A 14,994-nucleotide genomic window follows, 5' to 3' on the forward strand; every position below is an offset into this window, starting at 1 on the left:
TAGCGAAAAGGTAGAGGCTCTTTATGGAGCATCTATCTTTAGAAATCCTCCAGAATTACATATTTATGGATGAATTGACTATGATGAATCTGGATTCAGAAGGGTATCACTGGAAATCAGTGCTGAGTATTTCTTTCTTTCTTTCATTTATAGATTTTTCATTTTGAATCCAACACATATTACCACATAAACCCAAAAAGCTTTGAGTATGAAAACATGACTTATTTTTTATTTTTTAATGGCTATATATTATGTTTGTGTTATTTAAAATCGTCGTGGTAACACAGCAAGTAAAATAAATGGTCATAAGAAAGTATATTATTTATTGTGATACCTCGACTATTATTCATAGAAAAGATAATTACAAGAACCACTAGATTGTAATAAGTTACCGCATTTAATGTTTAGATCCCATGGGAAATTTTCCTTTGTGGCCGAAGGAATCAAGTATTGATAGAGTCAAGCGTGAAACTACGCAGAAATAAAGTTGTATTATTTTTAAATTTGAAATTGCATAGTATAGGATTGTTTAGAATGATTTTCTTATTAAATAATTAATTTTCTCAGTAACTTTAAATGCTTATGTATTTAAATTGATTATATGGATGTTTTCATATTCACCCAATAGTACGAAAACATCTGATTTTCTATGTCTTCTCACATAAGAATATTGAATATACATCATTCGTTCGATTACTTATAATGGGAAAAAGGGGAGCATTGAGATAGGGGCCTTAAATAGACGACATGGAGCATCGAAATTTCCATCTGAATGCGATTTACATAAATACGTACGCAACATACATAAGGAGATAAAAACCGGCTTAAGAGTGTAATACACCCTTAGAGAACAAGTACATTAGTGTAGATTCTAGGTACTAAAATATAATAGTAGGTATTTAAATTAACACCATGTGCGAACCATTTTAATAACTATTATGGATTTTCGAATATATTGGTTCCTAGTAAAAAATTATTTATTTATCTGAAATTTGTAGATCAATAAATATAATGTAAGAATATTACAAAATACGACCACATAATATATAGATTTTCTTAAATGAGACGAGACTGTTTAACGCCAATTAAAATTAAAATTCTTCGCCTATAGAGATCATAAATGAGACAGTTAAAATACAGACAGATAAATACTTAATTCACTTTAGGATTAAATATTACGCATTAAAAAAATAGTATTCCATGTGTTTGTATTTTAATTATTTAGAACTTGGGAACAAATTGAAATACTGATGTTGCTTCACTGTTTTGTACAGGCAGTTAAAATACGCATAGTGCATACCCAATAGCGAAAAAGCTTCATCAAGAATAATTCTATCTATTAAAAAAAACCGCATGAAAATCCGATGCGCAGTTTTTAAGATATAAGCATACATAGGTATAATATAGGAACAGAGAAAGCGACTTTGTTTGATACTATTTAGTCATATTAATATAAAAATTTTCAATAAAGTTGCTCCTCCTAAGTGTCTCCTACGTATATAATTCCAACGTTCCCGAATGCAAAGGTATGATTTGATCTATCCCTGTATCGATGTAATATTGAATTGGCGCTCCATTTCAATACATATGTATGTAGATTTTCACCTCTATCAAATAGCGGGAAAAAGGTTGAAATCAACTAGTAAAATACAAGAAAATAGGTCAAATTGCGTTAAAGTACTGGTTACTGATGTTGGAATAAAAAATATACTATTTATTTATTATAGGAATAACACATAGGTAATAAATTATTGTAATTCTTAATTGTATTTTCTAACATAGTTTTTCAGTCATGTAACTAGCAAAGCTTTTAGCCTCTGTTGCTAAAATAAAGAAGTAGGTATATTATTATTAATACTGCCGCATAAGAAAAAATAACATTACTTTTTAAATTGTACGCATTTTGTACTGATCCCTAATTTCCTTACTTATCGTATGTAGCAATTATGCTACAAAGCTTTCGTATTGCAGTAGTATTTTATCGATTTGCGGAAAGAACTAAATTACAAATTATTTTAGTTAATTACGACCAGTATTTTGTAATAATAAATAAATAAATAAATAAATAAATAAGCATCTATCTACTTTTCTACAACTTTTAGGTATTATTAAGTTCTTAGTTCATTGTCTCTTTTGCATGTCTATGAATCACGATAGATAATTTTTTATCTAGCTAGATAAGATGTAAAAGTATGAAATTTTTAAGCCAACATTTTTTTCGATAAGTATAGATATATTAAAAATATAAGTGCACTTATGCATATTACTTATTATAGACCGTACCTACACCTTATATAGATCTGACATTTCAAGTTTACTCATCTATGATGCAGAGATAATAAACAAGGCAAATACTGCTGTACAAATATAATTTACGTGCAATAATAAACAAAGATAAATATGGAACGGTAAATATAAACAAATTGATAATTTTATACAACCCCAAATGACATGGTCGTCCATTTTCCATTCTCTGCTCTATCATTAATCCTTAATTGCTATCAATATAACGTATGCACCTGACACCATATTACTGAGTCATAAATTATACAAATATATAAAAAATATGATATTTGACAGGGTCCTGGACTGGTTATCATCAGAGTTTAATATTTATTTAGTATACTTCGTAGGAGACTTTCTTTTTTCTATACAAAAGAAACACTTTTAAAGTTGTGACATTTCTTACAAACGCAATCATATATTACATTAGTTTAGGATTTACAACCACACAAAGACTCTCATCTAGTTGACATTCCGATGGTTCTTTTTTGATGAAAAATAGCTTGTCTTTTCGAAAAAATAGGTACATCTGGGTATTTATTGGTTTTATGTTTCGTAGTCAAATATACAAACGCTGTAGACGTAGGTAAATCCCGGAGTTCCTGCTACTTATTCTTTGGATTCAGCCACCGAAAAGGTGTTAGTAGGTAGTAATCCCACATGCTCTACTTTTCTTAAACTTATAGTCTTTTTCAAAGTTTTCTTAAAATATTTTCTCTTAAAAAAGGCGTAGCTCATTAGAGCTTTATTTTTAGCAGAATTTCCGTTACATTTTAAAACAAGGTACTTACTTCGTAGCGTATGTTTTTTTGTTTTACTTTGGATTGCATATCATATAGCCTCTCAAAATGGAATGCATTTCACCGAAAAATACTCAGTTGTTTCAAAAACAATAACACCAAAAAACTCTATGAAATAAAATACTTAGAAGTACTATAAAAGTATACAACCTAAAATTAAAGTGCTTTTAATTATTCGAGTCGCAGAGAATGAACTACCCTCACATTATTTAAATTATATGCATGCAAATGAAAAATAATTAAAAACAAAAAACCTATCCACCCATATTTTCATTAAAACTATTTGTTTTCACTACGCTACAAATATTAAAAACTCAAAAATCTGATGTAACTTGTAAAATTTTATTTTACCGAGTACGAAATTTAAGGCGCATGTGCTGTAGATATCTAGTGATGTCCAACAGGTTTCGGTATATCGACAAACTTTGTAGACACAATATTTCTACTTTTCCTTAAAATACTCAATTTAATTTTATGTTAGATCACTTAAAGAGTTCGATATAACTAAGAGATCAATAAAAATAAAAAAAAATATGATAAGAATAATTTTAGTACATATTTGTTTGGGGAAAGGAAACTTATATTTTATGAAAAGTAAATTATTTCATGGTGAGCTTTTAAAAGTTATAATAAGTTCGTAAAAATTAAATCAACTAATACATCTGTTATTACTATATACAAACAAAAAACACATCAGATGAAAATTATAAAAGCAAGAAACACGTAAACCATGAACTCAAACATTACATAAACATCGAATCGATATACAATTTTCGTAGCAACACTAAGCGCCAAGTCTCCGTAGTCTGTAGTCGACGCTATGCGGCTACGCCCGTGCCACCTCTGTTAGACGTTTAGAACAAAACATTTATACTTTATGAACTGTTTTATATATAATTTTTAATTACAATGGGCTTCTAATGAATTAAAACATTGTGTTCCTGTGAAGCATAGGCGTGGGAGGATTTTGACACATGTGGCAAAGAGGTATAAGGTTCGATACAGCGTGGCATAAGCCTGGCTAGTTCGTGTTTGGTTCTTTGTGCGTCAAAATGACACGGTGAGTATTTTTTTGGGTATAATTTACTGTAACAAGCCCGTTTTATGTTGCCTAGTAGCGATCTTTCGGAGAACCGGGGCAAGCTTAAGCGACCTAATTTTTAACAAGGACTTTATTGTTTGTTTCCTGAATACAGCTAAGTGTGAGAGTCATCTGAGATATATTGTTCTTAATGAATTCAGTGGATAATTTTATAATGGCGCCACTTTAAAGCGTCGTATCACAATAACCATTAATTTAAGAAATAAAAAAAATATTCGCAAACTTCATTACTTATTAATATCAGAGTATCTATCTTTGAAAAAGCTTTGAAATTTTTTGTTGTATTCTTATAATTTGTAGGACAATAATGATGTCTACGATTGTAGACAGCGAGACGCCGTATGATATAAGCTTTGTTCTATAGCCATGTTAATTTTTAATAAGTACCTTCAATTATTATACATATAATTACGTTTGACATAGTTGTCTTTGTTTTAATTCAATGAAAAAATCATTTTATAATTTTTTACTAGTTTTGATCCAAAGCTATTATGATGAAAAGCTTTTGTATATTTTTGGTTAAATCATTGATCACACAGTAATGAATATCTATATTTCTCTGTAAACAAGAGATAAGTTAAGTTTCATATTTTATCAAAAGAATATAAAATAATTATCACATTGCTAAGGAGTTTGATTCAAGATTATTGATTACTAAAGAACCCCTTTCTGCGGGGTACTAAAGCTTCCGGGAAAGCTCGATTTTGTATACAGATAAGCACGCAATTTAGCGACAGTTTACTTCCAATTTCTTTTGTCAATTTATTCTAATTACTTAGTTAATGGAAGAAACAGTTCTGGAATTGATTAATGCAGCCGCTTTCATTGTTTTTAAACGACATTTTGTGGCATTATAGTGATTGTAGATCTTAAATGTAATTTCCTGAAGTTTAACTATTTGCAAACATAATAATTTTAATTAATTATAAAAAAATATAAATACAATCATTAAATTTTAATAAATATACTACTTAGGTATTGCTTTATGTAAATATCAAAAAGAACAAAGAGGAAAACATGAATAAAATATTGTAGATGTGATTCTCTATGGTACCTATTAAATAATTCCCGAATTATTTAAAAGATTCCTTTATTTCTTTTCTACACATTAAATAATAAATATACCTACAAAAAACCTATTATCTAGTAACAAATAGTATCTTTCGATGGTAATTTTATTCATGGCAGAAGCCCTCCCTACCTTACTTTATCACCCTGTCCTTATGGTTATACTCTTAGTATTAATATTACATTATTTTTTTTACATTTCCTTTTACCTTTTCTTCGTTTATAACAATCTAGAAATCAATACCTTCTTATATACAATGTTCGTTTGTGTCAAGTTGTAAGTCGTACTTTATACCAATGGAGATACAATAAAACCTTTACTATTTTTTATAATCAGAATTTAGTGGTTTCTGAAATATTACTTTAGGTTGTACATTATAATTTTATTAATATTTTGTCGGAGTATCTTTGCTAAAATATTTTCTATTTCGAATGAAATACAATATGCATCTGTGATCTCATTTATCAAACAATTGAATGATTTTTTCAAAATGATTTAACAACACAACTTCAGCGTTTAAACATGTTTTTTTTTTAAGTAAAATGAATACATTAGATAGATAGAAAATCGAAATGTAAGATCCGCTCATGTGGAAATCTTCCATCAAAATTATTAATCATTCATACGTAAAATTATGTTTTAAATAAACATAATTCGAGGATATACCGAAGTTCACGATGTGGATCATCGTATAAACAGCGCCTAATGTATTCATTTTACTGGATCGTCGCCAGTTCTTTCAAACCGAAGCTTTGAGACTCAATTGCGTCGTTCATGCTCAGTTCTTGTGATAAATTAGCAGCTGTTATACTAAACGCGTTTAATTTCAAGAGGATTTACCAATGCATCAAATACATGATGAATTATAATCAATGTTAAACCTATGAGAATTTTATAGAGCTTTCGATAAATTATAATATGTACTTGCAAAGATGACTGAATTATACATGTTATATTACTATAGTAGAAGGCGTATACAAAAATTCCATGTTTCTAATATAATTCTTTGTGCCAAAAATTGTACTGTATTCTATTCTAAAAATATAACATCAAACCAAGAGTACTGGAAAAAATCCCGAACAACTTTATTGACTTATCCCGCAAAAAAATCTAACAATGTTCCTCGAATAAAATAAGAATGAAAATAAAATTAATTCGAGCGCAAATTTTTCTCAAGCTTCACACAATCCCTTCTTGCGCGGATGATTTCCACGAATAAATCCTCGCCTTGTGAGATTACTGTAAACTACCAATCTGTTTTGGATAAAAGTAAGGCTGTTTTTGAAAGCGACTATTATCGCAATTTTAGTTGAAATCGGTACAAAAAGTGTGAACTATAATTTATTCATCTTAAAAGCTCCTGACACATCAGTCACTCGTAAAAAAATCTTAGAAGACCTTCGTCTTTTTTAGCAATGATTTGGGCATCTCTTAAGCTTAATCTTTACCATTTACCTTTTCCATGGGGCTTGTAGTTGACCGGAAATCGAGGAAAATCGTCTTTTTTCCTTAAAAGCATACACTTCCCTCTTCTTGCCCTTGGATAGCCTGTAAATTATATTTTTTTCTTTCACTTTATTTTATTCTCCTCCCTTAACAATAGATTTCATTATATTTTTTATTCACAAAAATATCAGCTCTTTATTCTAAATAAATACAATAGGCCCATTGTTTATAATCTAAATAATCAAATCCAGTATCGATCGAAGAAGCTCTATTTTCTTATGATATCAGGGGAAAATCATCTTATTCTTCTTATTTTTATCCTATTCTCGTTTTTCGAAGTCATCTATTATAAATGCGAAAGTTTGTGAGGATGTGTAAGTGTGTGTTCGTTACTCTATCACGCCAATACTACTGAACCGATTACAATGAAATTAAGCACACATATAGAGGGTAACTTGGATTAACACACAGGATAGGTTTTATCTCGGAAATACCACGAGACCGGGAACTATGGGGCTTTTCTTTGAAAACGCGGGCGAAGCCGCGGGCGGAATGCTAGTTTAAACATAATTGCAATAGCCTTTCATATCCGCGCTCAGTTTGTTAATTTCTGGGGTTTTATTTAAATTGCACAGAAGGGTCGTTTGGCTGAACATACTTGCACGGATGCCAAATTGAGGACCAGCATAAGCGAAATGATGCCAATGCACTTGATACAACGCTACATAAGATATAAGAGTGTTAGTGGCCTATTTACTAAGATAAATAAGTCTAGACATGATATAAGGAGCAAAACATGTCGTTACGGTTCATAATTTATTGCTTTATCGTTGTATTTCTGTAGAATTGAATATAATATAGGTAGTAGCATAATATTATTATCTTATAATAAAACTATCATTCCGCTCACAGGTTCACTTGAGTTGTCTAAAACTAAACAATTTACTAAAACCTTCTACTTCTACTAGTAACTACTACCTATAATACTATGTACTTCTGCCATGATAAAATTACATAGGTTATATTATTAAACCTGTATTGAAAGTTATGCTCATAAAATACTCGTTTTTCGAAACGTCGGTTAAAATAAAGAAATATAAATAATGCAGTCCTTACATCGATCCTTGTCGTCTCTTGCAAGATTGATTCGCTCGAAGAATGATTTGGAAAAGTGGTTTGTTGATGAATTAATGATATGTCAACTTGGATAAAATATGGAGTTAACTGAATTGAAACATTTATAAGGAGAGATCCCAACGGCCTGAAGCGCGTAAATCGTTGATAACAAATAATAAAAAGTAAAAAACTAAAACCCAACTACGACAAAAAACGTATAAAATAAGATTTTCAGAATACTAAATTGAACAAAGTTGCTAATATAGTTGCATATGGACACAGTAGACTCTACCAAGATGCCTTCGTTGTATTGACAATAATGTCATACAATACTATTCTGAAGTATGCAATATTCCACATGTTTGGAAAACCGCAGTCACACGTTGTCAAAGTGCTACGGTAGATAGGTATATATGCAACGTGTGACTACGCCTTTAAATCAAGTGCAAAGAAGTCGGTTACAAACAACCTTACAAACATATAAACATACACGTTAAGCTATTTAAAGTGCTTCTAGAAGAAATCTAATTGAATAGGTAAATATTTGAGTTTGAGTTCAAGTTTGATTTATGTTTTAAATAAGTCCAATTGCAATGGTCTTATCCCAAAGTCATGTGACTGATATGACTCCTACGCACTTGCAGTTATCGAAAGCGCGGCGGCGAATCAAGGATAAATACCGCTTGCCATTTGACCCTCAATCGTTACTTATAAATATTTTAAACGAATACATTTTTGATAAAATGTATTCGTTTAAAATATTTAGTACATATAGTAATAGTTCCTCGTGAGATTGGCCTGCGAATTGTTGTCACTAAAGTGATCTTTTATCACGAAATATACTCCGGTTTAAGTTGCGATTGAAACCAATGCCATTGATTTTATCTAGTCTTGCATCAAACGCTGTCTTGTTGACTGTCAATACATCGGATTAGATACTTAATAACTCATTCCATAAAAGCTTAATCCGCTCTACAAAAGAAGATTAACCCCGCGGAAAAGTGCCTTTAATTCACCCATCTGAAAATCTTCTTCGACTTTAGCACATCCACTTGGCTTAAGTACCGGCATTAAGAACTTTTGGACTATGTTTTTACACTGCTTGTGTAAGTAGGATTAGTGTAAAATTTATGTAGATGTTTAAGTTTTTTAAATAACAAGTGTAAGAATTAAATACTACGATTAAAGTCACTATAATCTTGAAAGAACTTTATGGATGTACATTATGTGTAGATAGGCATGTGCATTTTTCAGTCACATAATATTTTCTTGTAGAGATTGTTTATAACATTGACCGTTATCACTTTTTAATGAAATAGGTACACAAAATATTGTATTTGCTGAATTTGTACATAACAATAATTATCTTTTGAACATATTAGTTGTAGTTCATTTCTAAAAGTACCGGAATTTTAAATAAAAGTTATTTTTATAAATATAGCAACTTATGTCATACTCGATTCGTTTTAAAATTTTCTTACATTTTAAACGATGACTCATATATCATAGATGATATAAGTTCGTGCTGAAATTCTCTTATACTCCTTTATATTTTATGTATTTTATCTAACGAATGCCAACAGAGAACATCTCCATTCATATTGTGTATTCGGGTCACGCATTGAGTTTTGCTTCGTACAAAATTCAAAAAGAGCTAAAAGGTTTTACGATCGGTTCAAAGTTCACTTGAATGTAAAAGTGCTTGTTTAATTTCAAATTATTGATTACTTGGACACGCAAGCGACGCCTAGATTTTATATTTAGCGCTATATAAATACTGTTGTAATTAACAAAGACATACCTGTATTAATTTACACAATTCATTTTAAAGATAAGCAAAAATATAATAAACAGTAAAAGAGTTAATAAATTTAATAGTTAAAATATGCGCTGGAATAGCTAGTTGTTTTAAATTGTATTATAATAATATTATTTTATGAACTTGTTGAACTTTTATAGTAAATTTGCATTTTGTTTTCATCACAACGTACCTAACTTCTGTTTTGATAATGCTGTGCCAACTTCTTAATTCTATATATTTTTATTTAAATAATATATTACGCAATAAAATTAGTTATAATATGTTAATTTATTATAACAGTCATAATATACATAATACATATTATTACTAAAAACAAAGAGTAGGTAATATGTTATTCTTCCATAAGTTGAATTACTTCACGTGCGAAGGTAGGAACTCGGCTGAAATGTGCGTTAACATTCAGAAGGAATTTATGAGCTAAATTAATAATAAATTGTATGTTTACCACATGTATTATATGTTATTTTACATTTAGGTGTTATTATAGCGTTTTTACAGGTGACGGTCGGATTATTCAAGGAAAAAGATTGACACATTTTGTTCCCAAAAAAGAGTCATATTTTAATGAACATAAAGTATTAATTTGCTTCTCATTAAATATTAGTTTGCGTAATACGTGTGCAGTGCTATCTCGTACAAAATTCATGTTATGAATGTTAGCGGACCGACAAAACAGCAATTAAAGCTCGTGAGATAAACACGGTTAAATGAAAACATAATTCAAAATCCAATATTACAGAGTTTAAACGCCACTGCAAAAACATGAAACGCTCGAATGTGGCTTTAAATGCAATGTTTTCATTTCGAAAACAGTCACCGAAAATGTGCTTTTGCAAATTATAAATTTAACTGAAAAGTCTTATTTATATTGGAGTATCGAATGTGCCTCAGGGATTGTGTTTACATTGTTATCAATTCATTTTATTTGCGCTGTAAAAATAGTTTATAAATTAAATGCAACAGAGAAAATATAATCAAATTTTATTTAACACAGTATTCATATAAATGCTCAGATTTTATTTTCGTTTATTTTTGTTCGAAAGCTGATTTTATAGTGATATCTTTGTAAAGTAGATAATAAACTTAAGTAAAATTTTTCTTCAAGGCGATTTTTAATTATCTAATCGGCATTCGGCTATAAGACAAAACGACATCTATCAACGCTGATAAATATTAACTACCGGTTAAAATATTAGTACTAACTATCATAGTCAAGTTTAAACTACAATGTGTAATCCTTGCAAATACAACTAACTCGGTAAGTAATTGAGTAAAAAGCAACTAAGGTAAATTCACATAACGACAAGATTTATACATGCAATTAATCATAATATTTCGTCTGTTTTATGGGCATTGTAGGGTTATTTTAATATTGCTTTAGGCTAGTATAAAAGCTGAATCGACATGCGAACCTTATTAGAAAATTATGGGGTCATTCAAAATAAGTCCGTATTAAACTAATTCCATTTGACTTTTAATTGAACTGTCGGAGCTTCTGAACATTTTAATTAACGTACCGACGTTAGATTTCAGTGTTGTAAATGATATATTAATATTACGTTCGCTTAAGCTTAATTTGAACTGATCATTTATTAATATATTCCTTTCAAATTATTTTAAACTGATCATCGCCCATCCTATAAAATATATAGGAACTTTATACAGGGTGTAATCGTTAGGTGTGCACAGGCGATTATTCCGTAACTATTACAGATATAAAAAAAACTTTAAACTGATAATATCGAAAGTACTTAACCTAATGAGTAAAATAGCCATAATAAATTTTTAAAAATAAAACGAGAAATATCTAAAAAATAACTTTAAACCCTTCCATTCTAAGGCTGGTTGCAGAGCTAGACCGACCATCAGTGCGTACGTCAGTCGCGCTTGTCATATGTATGGAAATTCATAAAACAGTTCATAGCTAGACCGACCATACGCACGCGTATTGTCATGCGCATTAGTGTCATAGTCATACAATTGTTGATGCGTATCGTCAGGACCGACGGTACGCACTGACGGTCGGTCAAGCTCTGCAACCAGCCTTAGCTACAGACGTTTTTTTTTTCGAAATTGGAATTCGATTGTGACGTCAATGAGTTGATCTAGATGGCTATGGCACGCTATCTATAGACCGGGAGATACTGACACAAAATTTCGAGTCATTTGTAACAGGATGGCGGTTCTACAGGGGTCTTAGTACGCAATGACAAAAAGAAAAATGATGGTGTGAACGCTGGTACTGGTGGGTTAGTCGCGTGGGCGTTAGTCGAACTCGTCGGAAAAATAGCGAAAGTCAAACGATTTGTAACACAAAAATTTTAGAATTTACCGATAGCCCATAAAAAAGAAGTAGGCGGTAGTGTCATGCCATACTTTTCCGGTATGACTTACAGCCCGCCATACCGACGCGAATGTGTTGATTTAAAAAAAACAATTATTCAACCATTTGTACCAAGCTAACTTTTGCACAGGTAACCATCGTTGTGCAGCCATTTACGAAAATCGCCATGCCATACTTTTCGGACGATTCCAAATGGTCGCCATACCGCCGAAAATCTGCAAATTTTTTTTATTTCGCCTATCTTTTTGTACCAGTATTGCATTTGGCTTTTTGGAGAGTATTTGATAAAATGTGACCATTATTATATTTGCCATACTTCTAGTAGGGGGAAAAAGTGCTGTCATACTTGAAAAATAAATTTATTATTAATTTATATAAGTGAAGATTTCCAACACCTAGATCTTTGAAATTTTGTATTTATATTCGTTGATCCTCAAACTTACAGGAAAAATAAGTGCCATACTGTTACAAATCGTTTGACTTTCGCTATTTTCCGACGAGTTCGACTAACGCCCACGCGACTAAGCCGCCGGTACCAGCGTTCACACCATCATTTTTCTTTTTGTCATTGCGTACTAAGAACCCTGTAGAACCGCCATCCTGTTACAAATGACTCGAAATTTTGTGTCAGTATCTCCCGGTCTACTAGTATCTGGTAGATTAATCGAATGTAATATTATGTGTGTGTGTGCGTGTATGTGAGTGTGCTTGCATTAGTGTGATGTGAATCAATTAAGGAAGGAGACACTAAACCAAGCTTCTGAATTAATTAGTTTACATTGTAAATCGTCAGGGTAATCTTATAAGTGTTATCACTACCTATGCCAAAGTTCATACATATAATATTACCAGTTTCAGTTTGTAGACGTACTATATAAATGACATCGTTTATCGATTGTCTGCCTAATATGGTCTATAAAATTGGTAGAGTACATGAGTATTACTTCAAGCAGCAATAAATGTAAAATTGAATCTTCTTCGACTGTACAATGACGTAAAATACAAAAAATAATTTATTTTGAAAATGCCATAACCTTAGAAATCTCACAAATTAATTAAGCTTTCAAATCAATTTCCCAGGTAAAAAAATCTAATGCTTATTTTACTTGTAACTTCCAATTCCAATTCCTTACAAAAAGCGTTCGATAATTCATTAACTTTTCTTACACGGATTGCTTGCTCCGAAGTACGTTGACTCGAGAGCTCTTAATTATTTATTCATAAAAGGTTGCCCGGGTAACTCACCGCTTTATTTGGGTACAAGGAGATTAGCGAATATTTATATTGTTACATAGATTTGTACAAACCCGAGTAAAGCTAGCAAGGAATACGATTAGAACCCTTGTGGAGATTAAAATGTTATACAGGGGACGTAATGTTGCCCAAAATTGTGGCTCGTTGTTTATAACCTATGGGTTAAAGGTTTGAGTGGTTGGATTAATATTTCTTGTTGCACTTTGAAGTACATTTGGAACCATAATATGCTTTTGATAGACATTATCTTTATGTTATTATCATAACGGTTCATTTTTGTCATTAGGTATTATTATAATCGCTATCCCAACGTAGTTAGACTTTCTTTAATCTCTTTCTAATTCTTTAGCATTAATGTAAGTTGTTCGTACGACTTAGCTTTATTATATTTATTTGTATCTTACCTTTACCAAGATATAATAATTATTGTGGCAGAAGTACAAACCGGCGCCATTTAAACTTTTTGATGGTGACAGAAATTACTTTCCGTCTCCCCTGCTACATTGTCTTATTGAAAGCTACAAATTGTATCAAATAACACTGATTGCGTTTTGTTAAAATGTCTACCACCTGAGATGAGGGAATCTGAGAAATTTATATTCAATTGAATTATTATATTGTCTTCTTTTATAAAAATAAAAATCATTTTGAAGTGAAACTTCTTTAGGTGCGTTGAGAGCAAAATTTTAAGGCCACGTCATGCCAATACCGTCACATCATGGAGTAAGGCGACGATTTTATCTTTGAATCTTGCCAAAGAAGTTTCACTTCTGACACGTGTCACGGCACACACGCTCTTTTTATTTATTATTTTTTTACACAACAGACAATTAAAAAAATATGTAGCTACTCCTTCGTAATTCTTCTATTCATATAGAAGCGACCAGTGTAATATTCTCTAAGGATAAATTAACCGCTTTGTGGCATAATTAATTACGTGTACAACATTATGAAACTGTAATTTCATCGCTAATGTCTCTCCGCTCCAGATATTCCTATTGGTATGCACCAGTAGTTTGGTACACCTGATTTGAATTGTATATACAATGTCTATTAAACAGATCAATATGTAGTCTATGTAACTTACTAGATTAGGCTATTAATTGGCTGCTAATGTTAGCAATAGTGCTGGCTTGATGGGCATCGTTATGCAGATTGCTTCATATCTTCAAAGTTCTAGTAACGTGATTGGCTGTATAGGGAAGCGATTCGTAAGAAAGCTCTCTTATGGCTGGTTCACACTTTGATTAGTGTGAGTGCAGGTGATTAGTGCGAGTGCAGGTGTGTAGTGCGAGTAGTGTCCAATTCAACTGCGAGTGCAGGTGATTAGTGCGAGTGCAGGACAATGGTGAAATTCGCGACGCTACACACTACGCTAAACACTAAACACTAAACACTCCTGTCCAGACGTGTTTAGGCAGGCACACTGCGAGTGAGGGGGAAGGGAGGGCGCGCGGGACGTAGCTACTCGCAGTCCACTCGCAAAAAAATAGAATACGCTTCTATTCACTTTACTACACAGCCTACTAAACACTCGCACTAAACAGTCGCTGTCCACACGTAGTACTACTCATCACCTGCACTCGCACTAATCAAAGTGTGAACCAGCCATTAGTTTGTAATTTATGTAATTACTAGTGGTCCGCCCCGGCTTCGCCCGTGGTACCTACATGTTTAAACTATCCTATCTCTCAAGTTGGATCGAACTGCACATGGTGTGCGAATTTTATTATAATCGGTTAAGTGGTTTAGTAGTCC

General features: G+C 31.5%; 1 protein-coding gene across 3 annotated transcripts in view; it reads left to right on the forward strand.

Moving 5' to 3' along the window:
* Window positions 1–3,865: 3,865 nt before the first annotated feature.
* jus (EB domain-containing julius seizure protein) overlaps window positions 3,866–14,994 on the forward strand; it is a 46,289-nt gene continuing 35,160 nt past the window's right edge. The window contains exon 1 of one of the 3 annotated variants that reach the window (XM_089700053.1): window positions 3,866–4,143. The gene's annotated coding sequence lies outside the window, so the exon portion shown is untranslated. The remainder of the gene's footprint in view (window positions 4,144–14,994) is intronic. The other 2 variants (XM_089700056.1, XM_089700054.1) reach the window with 2 other exon arrangements.

Source organism: Colias philodice, chromosome 10 (assembly GCF_061535455.1).
Source record: "Colias philodice isolate Cphi_HAF_F1 chromosome 10, ilColPhil1 Martin Lab GWU primary, whole genome shotgun sequence".
NCBI lineage: Eukaryota > Metazoa > Arthropoda > Insecta > Lepidoptera > Pieridae > Colias > Colias philodice.